Source organism: Mustela nivalis, assembly GCF_964662115.1.
Source record: "Mustela nivalis genome assembly, contig: HAP1_SCAFFOLD_442, whole genome shotgun sequence".
NCBI classification, from domain to species: Eukaryota; Metazoa; Chordata; class Mammalia; order Carnivora; family Mustelidae; genus Mustela; species Mustela nivalis.
In genome coordinates this window covers 400,843-415,381 of record NW_028136213.1, presented here as the reverse complement: position 1 = coordinate 415,381, position 14,539 = coordinate 400,843, and the positions used below count along the sequence as shown (strand labels likewise).

The window sequence follows — 14,539 nt, the reverse complement described above, 5'->3', positions numbered from 1 at the left end:
TTGAGGACTGCCACCACCCAATCTCAAGACTTACTATTAAAGCTATGGCGATTAAGACAGAAGGTGGTTGGCAAAAGAGACAGGTGTTTGGAACAGAGTGGAGAGCCCAAAAAAATATCCACACACACAGGCAAAGGCAACTCAATGGCAAGGACAGTCTCAACAAATGGAACCACAAAACCACAATGGGACATCGATAAGAAAAAACAATGGGACATCAATAAGAAAAAAAAAAAACAAAATAAAAGAATAAAAACAAACTTTTCACACCTTTCACAAAACCTAAATGTAAAATGCATAACTTCTTAAAGATGACATAAGAAAAAATGTAGACATCCTTGGATTTGGCAATGATTTTTTAGATATAAAACCAAAAGCATGATCTACAAAAGAAAAACTGATGAGGGACTTTGTTAAAATTAAACTTCTCTGTAAATGACACTGTTAAGAGAATGAAAAGACCAGTCACAGAGTAGAGAAAATATCTGCAAAACACATCCATGGTAAAGGACTTAAAATGAAAAATATCATATAAGGATGTCTTAGTAGCAATAAGAAATCAAACCTAATTTAAAAATGTGAAAAGAGCAGTGGCTGGGAGGTTCAGTCGGTTAAGCGTCTGCCTGGGATTGAACCCCACACTGGGCCCCCTGCCCAGGGAGAAGCCTGCTTTTCCCTCTCCCACTGCCTGCTGCTACCTCTCCGTGTGCTTTTGCTGTTAATAAATAAATAGAATCTTAAAAAAAAAAAAGGATCTGAAAAGATTCTCAACATTGTATGTCATTAGGAAAATGCAAATTTAAACAAGGTACTATTACATATCACGTAGAATATAAAAAATCCAAAGCACTAGTAATACCAAATGCTAGCAAGGATGTGGGACAACCGAACTCTCATTCACTGTTGGGTCAGAATGCAAAATGGGAGACACTGTGTGAGACAGCTTGGCAGTTTCTCACAGAACTAAACACACTCTCATTATAAAATCAGTAATTGTACTCCTTTATATTTACCCAAAAGAGCTTAAAACTAGTGTCCACACAAAAACCTGCACACGGATGTTTACAGCAGCTTTATTCTCTGAAGTGCCAAAACTTGGAGGCAATCCAAATCTCTTTCAGTAGGTGAACAGGTATACTGTGCCACACCCACACAATGGATTATTTGGCAATTAAAAAGATCAATTATTAAGCCACAAGACTTGGAAGAACCTTAAATGCATATTGCTAAGTGAAAGACCAGTCTGAAATGCTAAATACTATATGCTTCCAACTCTATGGCATTCTGGAAAAGGTAAAAATTAACCAACATTTTTATTTTTTATTTATTTTTTAGGTCATCTCTATACCCAATGCCGTGGCTGGAGCTCACAACCCCAAGATCAAGAGTCAGATGCCCTAGCGACTGAGCCATCCAGGTGCCTCTGAAAAGGTAAAACTCTAGACAGTAAAAAGATCCCGGGCTGAGGAGTGAGGGAGGAGGGTGCAGACAGAGGAGAAGAAACAAATAGATGAGGTACAGGGGTTTTCAAGGCAATGAAACTAGGCTGTAAAATACCAACAGTAAGTAAATAATATTATACATTTGTCAAAACCCACAGAACTATAGAAAGAGGAGTGAACCCTAATATAAACCATGGACTTTAGTTAATACTGTATCAATGCTGGTTCATCAGTTGTAACACATGTACTACATCAGTTCAAGGTATTAATAATAGGAGATATTGAGAAAAATAGCTTCTCTTTGTACTTGGGGGGTATTTCCTATCTGAACCCAGGTAAATTACAAATCCCCCAAAAGGCCAGAAGTTGGGAGATCATAAGACATGTTGGAACACAGGAAAAGAAATGAGCAAACCAGACAAGCTACAGGCAATTAAGAACCATTAACCATTAGAGAAGCAGTGACATCACTCAAAATCAAAACCAAGTAGAGTTTAAAAGTTTAGCTACTTTACCAGCTAGCTGCAATCAGGGATGGCAAACAAAGACTAATTCGAAGTAACCTGGGAATTAATCATTTAAAACTTACCAAAAATCCAAAATTAGTAGCTTTAATGCTATAAAAATAACGTGGAATTTGGAAAGATTGAAATTCTCTAAGCCGCCAAGAAGTAAAACACTCCTTCCCAGATACATGGACTCATAAAATCACTATATACTATCTCCATGAGAAGCAGAATCCCCCAGAACCGTTACTCTGTAATGATGAGAAGTACTAAGAGGGCACATGAAATTTATAATCTCTGCCCTGAAACACATCCCACTTCATTGAGACAAAAAACCAAAATAGTTAAGCACTAATCTGCACACTACATAGGGGTTGAAAGACATAGAGAGTTTGTGTGAGCTCACGTATGTGTGTGCTTTCAACCATTCTTGAAAACAATGGACAACAGAGATGAATAAATTCCCCTGTACATTCCATAAATATTCCTTAAATATTTATTATGCAACTCTGGCTCTGCTCTAAGACCTGGGGACACAGTCATGAAAAGAAAAGACAAGGTCTCTGCTTTTAAGAAGCATATATTCTAATGCAGAAATGAGAAAATAAACATGTAAACAAACAAACAAACATGATATTAATGAACAGTGATCAAATAGTGATTAATGAATAGTGATCACAGCTAAAATGAAAAGAGGACACTATAAAGGTTTGAATGACAAACGGGATGTAATTTAACTTGGAAGAACCAGGAAATACACTTACAGAACAATGAGTTGAGATCCAAATGACACAAAGGAGCTAGCCACAGGAAGTGTGGGAAAAGTGTTCCCGCCCAATGTATCAGCATGTGTACAAAAATGTCCTTGGAGCTCTTCCCTCCAGCCCCTGCTCTCAAATTTCTGACCCAGCTAGGTGGGGACATAATCTAGGACTTGTGTCTCCCAAAACTCATTCTGAATCTTTGGTGACTAAATTATTCAAGCTTGAAAAATTAAAAACATATGCTATCAAGATCTTCCCACCATCTACAGAGAGATCATCTTAAAAGCATCATGAAATAGTAACACTGAAATTCTAAGGAACTTCTGTTCTAACATTTTAATCAATTTTATATCAAACTCCTTTGTTGAATTTATATACCTGTTTGACATATTTATGAAGAGACAAAAAAAAACCCCTACATTCCTTAAATGTATTCATCCATCTTACAAATATTTGAGTACCCAATTACACTCTGTTTCAGCTGATTTCTTCTCTTTATCTCTTTTTTCCCCTCAATTTAACACCAATCATAATCTATGTAGGCTTTTAGTTTGCTTTCCAAACTTAATTACTTGAGCTATTAAAGGAATTATCTAGTGCTAGAGTTCTCAACACTGGTCACACATTAGAATCACTTAAGCAACTTTTTTTTTAAGATTTTATTTATTTATTTGACACAGAGAGAGAGAGATTACAAGTAGGCAGAGAGGGAGGAAATCATGCTTCCTGATGAGCACAGAGCCCCATGCAGGGCTCAATCCCAGAACCCTGAGACCATGACCTGAGCTGAAGGCAGAAGCTTAACCCTTTGAGCCACTAAGGCACCCCCTCACCTGAGGAACTGAGACTCCTGGGTCATTAGAAGGATAGAAATACATTTTTACCTCTAGAAGCACAAGGCCAGCAGAAAGGGAAGCAATGACTGCCCTTGGTTTGAAGGGACAGCTAAGGGAAAATCAGGACTCCTCAGGGGGAAGTCAAAGCTCAGGTAGTTCTCTGTCCAGGAACGTTCGATCCCATGAGGCTTTTCCCGGTTACCTCCTGCTTCAGCTCAGGGTCTTTTTTCCAAGCTCCCATCTAAGACTGGGTTCATTTTTGTCACATACTTGGTCTGTACCATAACTTGCCCTTTTCCTTACAATCTGGGAAAATCAAACCAGAGATGGTGATGGAGACAAAGTAGAAGCCAGTTTCAAAACTTCTCGGGGTTAGACCTGCTAACTCTCTCCTTTCAGATGTGCTGAAATAAGATCGAAGAGTCCTTCCATGGCAAAGACACTACCTATTTTATATGCAGGATGTTCTGCATTGATGATCCAGTGGGAACATGTGACATATACACGTCCATTCGACTCTGGAGGGAAAGAAAACATATTATAGCAGAAATCACCCAGGGAAAGGAACGATACCTCGCAGAAGCAGAGAACGAGTGTTCTAAGAGTAGCAAACCAAGATGGGGTTTGAGAAATGACGAGGCTAAATCACGTAGGTAAAGAAGAGCTCATGTCAGGCACCTGACTATGAGTAAAAGCATGGGTTGCTTTAGCGCAATTCTGCACTAGCTCCAGGGTAATTTGCGAGTGGGGTTTCGGGACTTGGAGGGGTGTTGTGCGCATGTGCGTGGGTGTGCATGGTCCCTGACGAGCACATCCCACCACCTTAGCATTGAAACTTAACTCTGTTAATTATAAGCTTGGTGACTTTGGACAACTTGTGGGTTTCTGTATTTTCACCTATTAAATGAAGATACAAAAATCATACTGTGCCAGGCTTTTTTGAGGCTAAAATAAAATATTGCAGAAGAAAAGCTAAATATAATCACTTCAGATGCACTGTGCTTTGGTCTTTGTAAACATTATAGAGATGAAAATTATAGAGATATACTAGTATTGGGAATCCTATGTCTTAGAACTCTTCAGAAGGAAAGTAATCTATTGAAAATATTTATTGTTGAATAAGCAAACTTTGAACAATGGTCCTTCTCTTATTTTGGTTTGGTTCAAGTTCGCCTCTTGAATAGGAGTAGGATGGGCTGGCGAGAATGGTCACTTGGGGGCTGGCTTTACTGTATTAGCCTTGCTGGCCGTCATATGCAATGGGACAGAACTAGCCATCCAACCACAGTACCCCGCAGATGTACACACTTCCTCCTTGAATTCTCCATAACAGAAAACAAAGAGTTGATGAAGCAGCCTTGCCCATCTTTTGAGGGAGAAGACTTCTATCTCTGTTCCATTTTGTCTTGTGCTTTCCAAGTTAAGTGGGGAGTTTTAACTGAGGCCAAAGTCACCCATCAAAGGAAGGCACATAGGAAATAAGCTGTATACTTATATGGACTTCTCTTCTTTTCTGTGATTTTTTTTTAATGCAGGGTATCATTTCTAAAATCACATTAACTATAGTAATGGTGGCTGATAGGGAATGTGCAAAACTCATGATGGACATCTGTTTTCCTAATATGACCATGGATGGAAGGATGAACCCACATACTCTCCCCCCCTCCCCAGTTCTCATAATCATGCACCATTGAATACTCAATCTAGGCATAGCAAATCTCTGCCTTTACAGTTTAGAGAACCACATTTGTTTATGCAGCGTGATAGATCCACCAAAGTGAGTCTAAAAAAGCTAGAATCTCTTAAAGCATCAAATGGCCCCATAATCATTGTACATACCAAATTCATATTTTTCTTGTCGTATCCAGCCTGTAAGGACATAAATTCACTACATATCACCCATAATATTTTATTGTTGCAGATTTTGAGAGTGGGTTCCTTTCCTGTCTTTAGAAATACACCTTTGGTACCAAAAATACCCTGTGAAAATAAACAATAATTATCCTTTCAAGAACTCATTTCTGGCTTCTTGACATTCCCTTCATCCCAGGAATAAGGATTCTTAGAGATCTATTTCCATTTGTATTTGGTGTTTCTGCTAAGGAGACTAAGTCACTTGGGAAAAGGAACTACTTATGAATCCATCTCTATCCAGGGAAGATCAACAAATATCATTTAAAAAGAGATTGCAGTCAGGCTCTTCAACTCCAAATTCACTTCTCCATGGTGGAGCTCCCCTATCCCGTCCAATCAGTGATTGCCTGTGTTTCTCATTTCTCATTAACTGGAAAGAGAGCCAGAACATTTTCTCCTTAAGGCTAGACATTGCCTTGACTAGGAAGGAAAAGCAGGGTTTCCCCTACTACCTACCCATGGGCACACTGTATTTTTAGCAGTGTCCCAGTGGAGCCAGCTCTTGGACTGGAAAGTAGAGTATGGTGTTCATACTGAGGGAAGAGGACCACTGGACAGAAAATACTTGAAATCACGGGATGCAGTAGAGTTAAAACCTGTAGGGTTTGAGAGAGTAAGCTTGTGAGCGGGGCACCCAGTTGGAAAGACTGGAGTTTCTGGCCACAGACATGAAGTGGTTGGAGGTATCAGGGAATGGCACTGAAAGGGGCAAGAAATCTGACAGTCAATTATAGGAAACTGAGATAAGCCTCAGACCCTACCTATGCCCACAAAGCCATATATTATAAAAATGATATAGAGACAGATGTATCTGCCTCCCAATGTAATGTAACTATTTTGTCTGCTCAACTCTACCCAAATGTAGAAAACATCCCAAACTAATGTTAGTCACATTTTGGCAACAGAACCATCAACCCCACAAAAGGGAACTTGCATCATCTGAGCTTATAGTAAACAAAACAATAAACTATGCAACCAATCATTAGGTTCTATGGAAATTCATCCTTGTGTTCACCCACAAATAATTTTTTTTTTCCCATTCTCACTCCTTCACCTTAAGCCCGGGCCTCATTTTACGTGTGAATTACTGTGAAGCCCTTATCAGTCTACTTGATTTCATTTTGGCCCATGTCCATTTTAGCTGACACCCCAAATTGAAGGGGCAATTTTGCCAAAATACTATGTTTATCATGGCAATGACCTTTTTAGGAAAAGAAAAAGCAAACAGAAAAAAATATATAAAAGACTTCTGATGGATAAAGTCCCAAATTCACAATTGGCAACCAAACTACATCGTCAACCTTGGAAAATAACCAATAAATTCTGAACAAATAATTGAGCTGTTAGACATTTAGATTTTGGAATCGTAGCCTTGGTAAATTAAAGCAAACCCCCCTACAGGAAGGGGTTGTAGTATTCAGGCTCATCTAATATTAAAGTCAGAAATGTCAGGGATTATCGGGAACTTGAAAAATGTCTTTCATTTGGGCATTGTGAATTTACTGACCTGCCCAGTGGAATAAGAATGGAACGAGAAAACTTGAGTGGCTGTTTAGCTACACTGTGCTCACTTCATCTCGAAATTCTGACAATCCAGATCTGTTCATAGATCTGAGTATAGTAAGTTATGTATGGGAATCGTAGACATGTACATGGGTACACACACACACACACACACACATACACACTCACACACACACACAGCACATGGTCACAGAGTCTGGTTTCTACAGATTTCATGTAAATTTCCTACTTTCCCACTATTGCTTTATAATAGACTTTAAAGTAGTAAGGATCTACGATCCAAAATGGGATCCTCAGAGACATTTTGGCAACAATGAGGAGCCTACCTTGATTATGGAATTTGGAAGTAGAAAAAAAACTGGTAAAAATGCCCATGGGGTATTTGAATGAGACCACAGGACCCAAGGCAAAATTCATTTTGATTCTTTGTGCCAGTTCAGGCATGGTGGAAAAGGCTACAAACCCTAAGAGAACAGGAGACAAGACTATCTTGTAAACATTGGAAAATACTGAGGCAGCGTTTCTACTAACAAAAGTGGGATTCTGCTTTGACACTTTTTCCTTCTGTTGCAATAATCCCATGGGTGAACTGAGAAACTCTTCTGAGTTTCTGTGAAGATAATATGCCCTTAGTCTTGTTTGCTCTCATGTCCACTTTTCTTGTATTCTAGACAATTCAATTTCTCTGGGGAGAGTGAGGGATAAACTGAGTGAGCCTCCACTGCCAAGGAGTCTCGGGGACAGCTTCACCCCCCAGTGTGGGCTAAGCACTGGCAATGCTGTCATTTTACCCCAACCCTGAGATGCCAGGATGAGTCACAGAGCTTCCAGAAGTAAACAGTCGGTTCACGGGAGGGAAACACATCAGTTCTTGATGCGGTATTATCCAGTGATCCCGCAGTTGCTTTTTTCTCACAGTGCAGAGATGTCATCCCTTCCAGGGCTTTACTGGGTGCTGACCGACCTCTAGAATGTTCCCTGATTTCTCTTAGTCCCCTGTGGTCCTGGTAAGGACCAGCCATCTCTATCCGCTCTGACTTTTCAGCAACAGCATAGCAAGCATTTCAAGCCCCATGAAGATAAGGGTGGAGAGCAGCACTGCATGGGCAAGTATGTGGTCTATCTGTGTATTTTGGTTCTCTGAGATGCCTTTCTGGGCCCCCCACTGTGTGTAAGCGTGTGTGTGTGTGTGTGTGTGTGTGTGTGTGTGTGTGTGCATGTGCACACACACGCTTGCTTTTTTTTTTTTTTTCCCCTCCCTGAAAGTCTAATTGAAACACTAAAACCATCTTGGCCAGAAAAAGAACTGACTTTGTATTAATTGGCTGAGCAATTGATACAAAGATTGAACCTTGTATACTGGTCTAACACTTCCTGTAGAAGATCTCTTGAAGTATATGGAGGTGAGTTGTTCTGTGCTCACACTGACCAGCAGTGTGAGTCGGAGACTGGGTTGCTAAATGTCTTGTGAAGAGTGGATCCTTCCCACATAACAAAAATTGCTCTGCCCCAAATGCAGAAGATGCCCACTGAAAAATTCATGCCCTACATACAAGGCAGAGCAATGCTGATCATATATTTTCTGTTTTCTTTGCAGATCAGATGTAAGAGCACATTTGCATCCTGCCCACTTTCTAGACCCTATTCAAGCCATTCCTTCTCCATCTGGTTCCTCCACATGCCCAAACACCCTCACTGGGGGTGGAAGGGGGTGTTCAGATGGACCTAATTTGAATCTGTGTCCTTAAAATTGGAAGCTTTAGTGGAAGATCACTAACAAATTCACAATATTCATATAATGATTCCTCTAAATTTTTATTGGAGCTGGATTTTTTATTTTCTCTGAAAAGATCTAGGAAATCATTAGGAAGTACATTTTCAAAGAGAAGGATCTTGGACTTCTAAACATTTTCTACATAGTACTTACATTAAATTGCTAGTCCATAAATACTAAATTGCATGTTAAATAGATAAACCCAGTTTATATATGCTTTTGTGTATCAACTAAAAAAAAAAAAAAAAGTGACCATAGGGACGCCTGAGTTGGTTAATGTCTGCTTTGGCTCAGGTCCTGATCCTGGAGTCCCAGGATTAAGCCCCGCATTGGGCTTCCGGCTCAGCCGGGAGTCTTCTCCCTCTCTCTCTGCCCCGCCCCTTCTCATGTGTTCTCTCTCTCTCTAATAAATAAATAAATTCATTTTTAAAAAAAGTGATCGTATTATTTTCAATTCATTTAAATGTAAGTATAACCTCACTCTTTTACTATTTTTTAAAATCCCAAATGGGTTGTGAGGAAGATATGATCAACACGTACTTATTTTTCAGGGATATTTCATGTCATTAGGCCTTACTAGTTTTGTGCAGAAGGGACCTAGAAACTTACTCTTTGGAAATATGTTAGATTTGGGGCACATGGAAATTCTACCACCATTACAAAAGTGCTGTTGTAACCAGAAATGGAGGAAGGATTTGCTTGACACACAGTTTCTGAAATTCAAGAAAGGTGAACGCCTGCGAGGCCTTGACCCTTGTAAAACATTGACCTTTGTAAACCTATCTATGGTAGTGCCAAGGGAGTGCCCGATGAAATACATCTTCTGTTGACTGGTTTTATTTGCAATTAAGTCTACTATTGCTGAGAGATCTTATTTGGCCATTTCATCAAAACTGCAAAATGAAACAGGGGCTCGTAAGTACTTGCCACCAAGTTGAACATTCAGAGCACCCGCTCACCTATTTTTCATGCCCAGAATGCTGGTGGGCACTTCATTCTTCATCCAATTACACGTGGGCTAGAGTAGCTTCCGTTTGATGCATTTCTGTGTGTTACTGTCTAATAGCAGGACTGATTTCAGCCTTGTGTGTATGGTCTGAAGGCCTGTCCTCCCCTTCCTCCTCCCATCCCCTCCCCCTTCCCCTGCTCGGCCCGCCTCTTCTTCAAACAGCCACAGAGCCCTTCCAGACCTTCAGGCTACAGAACACTCAGCTTTGGAAGCAGAACTGGAGGCAGATCATGACTCTGGCTGAAAAACTCTTGATACATTACTTAAACCCTCTGAGCTTCAGTTTGCTCATCTGTGAAATGATCATCATGCCCATTTGGGAGCAGGCCTGCTCAAGGGACTGGATGACAGGCAAGGCATGACTCAGGTGCACCTGCTGTTGATGTTTCTTCCTGTATCAGAGACATGTTCCATATCTACCAAAATGCCACAGCACCAGTTCAGCTGGCATTCACGCAGGAGAACAAAAAGACCTTCAAAATACTCAGTAGCTATAGGTAGCCTATGAGCTCAAGGGTTGCTTATCAAAAGGACATGTAAGGAAATCTGTAAACTGACATTCCCAAGTATAAGAAAATTCTTGTGATGTCTTACAGCAAACAAGTTCCAAGCTCCCTGACAAGGAGAAATATTTCCTGATGTTTGTTCCTGCCCAAAGGCTCTGACCCTAACAATTTATTCTACCCTTCCTTGATTCCCCACCTGCCAGCGGGTGCTGAATATTTCATTAGCATGGTAAGAAAGCACACTCTGTTCTAGCAGTAGGCTTGCAAACCAACAGGGAGCTTAGCCACGAACAGGGAAATATCTTGCAAGAATCAGCCTGTCCTCTGGTGACAGCAGAAATACTTTCAGTAAAACAAGGAGGTAGCATATGAGGAGATTGTTCTCTATGGCCCATCAGCAAGGTTTTAAAAACCTCATATTGGGGTTCTCTTGAAAATGGTATCTACTACAGTTACAACCAGAATTTTTCTAAATAAAATACAGTACTGGCACACCCCATCTCTGTCCAAGAGAAAATACCTGGATTAGCTGCACTAGAATAAATAGACATTTCACGAAGTCAGGCACTTTTCTCACTCTTGAGTACTCAGAGCCTATAACTGTACATACAGGAGACACTCAGCAAACATTGATTGAATGAGTGTGTGTCCTGGTCACAGTAATTCCCTGAGCTGTCTCTTGGGATATATTTATATAGTATAGTATTGGATAAAATTGGATGTTAAAAAACCATCACGTTAAAATGATGTAACTAACTTGTGGGCCAATCAGTGGAAATCTAAATTCCTGCTGTTTCTTTCCTTTGAGATATTAGTAGAAACTACAAGTAACTATGTGCCTTCCAATGTCATGGATTAGTATTAATATCACCCACACTATTATATTCAAATAAATTGTCTCCAATTTTCCACATGATTTTTCTTAGATGAGGCTTACCTAAAGGCCCAGAATTTTTCTTTAGTGATTGACAGTGTTCTGTGTCTTCTTGATCAAGTGTTCCCCCAACTGTTTCCCATCCAGACATCATAACCTGTATCTGCTAGAAAAAACCCAAGGCAGCCATTGGCATAATTCTCCAACCAAAAGGCATTGTCTGCAAATAAGGCATGTTGCAAATACACGACTGGCTGGGATCCTGGAAGGAGGAAGGGAGAAGAGAGAGAGGGGAGAGAAAATAACTTATGATAAAGAGAACATCTCAGAACATGATAGAAACCCCTCCCACATACACACCCCACACCAGAAGAAGCAAAATCCAAGACCAGCATTCACCTTTCCCCTTGTCATTTATTGGTGTAGAGGGGGAGAGTCACGTGTAAGTTTCTCAAGCATGTTTATTATTCCCTAGCATGTGCTGTGCTGATGGATGAACATGCAGGAGCTTGTTATGGCCTCATTATACCTCTACCAAGTAGCTACTACTTTAAGGATCCTCATTTTGCAGCTGCAGAAACTGAGCTTTAAGGTAGTGAAGTACCTTTCCCAAGGAGCCACCTGGTTAACAAGATGCAGAACCAGGACACAAGCCCAGTTCTTTTTCACACCGCAGTGGGTGCTTGTAAACTGTGCTCCCAGCTCTAGGAATTCACATTTGCATATCTCAGGGGTCTGGCAAAGACAGGAAAATGGAATCCCTTGCCTCTTCCAGGGAGGAGGAGGATGGGAGCATAAATGGACAGTGACTGATTTCCTCTCCAAGCTTCTAGCCAAATCCCCAGCCTCTGCCCACCAGAGAGCATTTGAAAACCCCAAATATAATAGAGTCAGCTTAACATACCTCTGATGACTGTCAAATTCTTGAGGGGGAAGGTATTCAGGGAGATGAGGTGAACCAATGCAGAAGGTTCCAAAAGGCACCATAATTTAGTGCGTTAAGAGCACAGGCTATGGAGCTGACTGGGTTTGAGTCCTGGTTCCATCACTCGCTATGTGTGTGTGACTTTGAGCCTGTTACACAGCCTGCTCAGGTTCATCACCTGTAAAATGGTAACTATTCATAGTACTGACCTCTTAGGGATGCTGAGAGGTTTCTCAGATATAAATTAATGTAAAATTTTTAGAATAATACACTTAACCCATGGTTCTTAACTCCAAACCTTCCCCAAATTCTTCATCCTTGGAAAGGAGAAAAATGCCCTCCTTTTATGCTTCCCAGCCTCCTTCCTCCAAGCCTGGTGTTGCCAGATTTAGAAAAAAGAAAGAAAGAAAGAAAGAAAGAAAGAAAGAAAGAAAGAAAGAAAGAAAGAAAGAAAACAAAGATTAACAGGAAGACTTAGGATGGCGTTGATCTGAATTTCAGATACGGGATGAATAATTTTTGGTCAAATACATTCTAAAGAGGAACTTGTCCAAGAAACTGATTTGTTAATGATCACAGAGTCAATTGCGACTTCTGCCACTTGTCTCTTACCCTCACCTTTTTCCCACTCTCAATTTTCATTCTGAATCTCTAGAATTATGCCTTTCTTTTTTGGAGGACAGAAGTCGAATGGCCATTTTAGCCACCTCTGAATATGAATGGCAAGTTCAGTGATGGGGTATAGTATTTGCTCTCCTGTCTTCCCAGATACTCTGCTCCTTCTTCTCTGTTCCTCACTCATCCTGAGCTTTGCAGTGACTTGTCCCTACTTAAAGAGTAATTTCCTCTGCTTTTGCGTGGCTGACTCTTCATGCTAGAATTTAGGCCATATCAACACCATGCTCCTTCCTCCCACAAAACTTGTGTCCCTCTGATCAAAATATAGGAAGAATGTTCCAATTTTCCTACCTGGAAAATGTTTCAGAAGCATCAGGGTCATCTAATTTGATTTTTTAGTCCTGCCAAAGGGGGCCTATTGATTCTAAAGGGGGCAGGAGAGACTTCATGCAACCCAGCCAACCTCTTTGCGAGTGAGGAAATTCCTATCCTGGGATGCAGCAATTTTTCGCATGAGAAATGAGTCATGAACGAAAGAAATGTTGGTTCCACCTTTGCATTCACACCCCCAGCAAGCGTGCCTGTTTGCTGTCAACAAGATCTGTCTTGCCCGTCATATTTTTAGGTTCTTCGCTGTCTTCAGAAAATTGGAAAAGAAGGAGACTCCCTTTAACTGTTTAAAGACTAATCTAAGAATTGAACCAAGTTTAATAAACCAGTCATTCTCTCAGTGGAAAGCCAGTCCTAAGGTGTAGTGATATGCTGTCGCCTTCGCAGGATAGACGCATCTCGTACCTGGGCTCCGGGCATCTCTTCATCCATGGGGATTTCTGTTGACACTGAAGATGTACTCGTCCTGAGTGGTGACCTCATACTCTTCACTGGGGTAGCCATTATAGGTGATGATCTCACTCTGCCCGGTGAAAACACAGACATTAGCTCTACATCTTCTCCAAAAGGTTTTGGAAGGAACTAGAACAAAGTATCTTGTGTGTACTTATTGGGGTGAATTATCTGAAATCTGTAGCCCCAGGTAACTGTAAAATCAATTTACTATGTAAAGTCTTGATTTAAAAAAAATTAGCAGGTTATTAAAAAATGTCTGCTATTGGCAAATTTGGGGGTGGGTAGTTGGGTAGAGATGGTATTTGGTATTGACCCATTTTTCTAACAGAACTATGTTCTCCAGCTAATTCTGGAGACCCCTTTTGATTGCGGAGAAGGTGGTCATATATAATATCCAAGGGGCTTAGAATAGAAATTTTTAATATTTTAAAAATATAAATTCAAACAAGGACGTTGCCTATAAATTCTTTTTTGCTTTACATTACTGGAAAGTGTTATTTACTAAGCCAAAAGGGAAGTTCTCCCTAGCTTGACTCTCAGAGAAACCTTACATATCACCTATGTTTTATCTGTTCCCTTATTTGAGACTTTCTGCTCTCACAAGACCATGCATCTGCCTTATCTGATGCCCTTTGGAACTTGGCATGACTTACAATATTCATCCACACTTCAGGATTCTCTTCATTTTCCAAATTAAAGAATCTACCAGCATTTAAAGTTCCACAGATCAAACAACAGGTTGTTGTTAAAACCAGCCACATTGTGGGAATGCCTGACATAAGACATTTAATAATCACAGATTAATTTTATACATCAACATTGCTTAAGAAATGGAAATAGTGCCCTACTGAAAATTGGACGGACATCCTAGGGACACTGAGAAACTGTAGAAGGGAGCAAACAAACATAGTGAGCTAATTCTGAGCGTGGAAATCCATTCTTCGCATGGAAAGTGCTTTGACCCAATCCATTTCTTGCAAGACATTTCATCAAGCACCAAG

General features: G+C 40.4%; 1 pseudogene across 1 annotated transcript; it reads right to left on the bottom strand.

Annotated features, from left to right (window-relative positions):
• Positions 1-3,994: 3,994 nt before the first annotated feature.
• LOC309857156 (lipase member N-like) lies at positions 3,995-14,299 on the bottom strand (annotated as a pseudogene). The gene is made up of 7 exons: positions 14,192-14,299; positions 13,488-13,605; positions 11,213-11,411; positions 9,544-9,653; positions 7,313-7,450; positions 5,388-5,528; positions 3,995-4,066 (listed from the first exon to the last, which is right to left on the bottom strand). The product of its transcript is annotated as a lipase member N-like (transcript).
• Between the last annotated feature and the right edge of the window lie 240 nt (positions 14,300-14,539).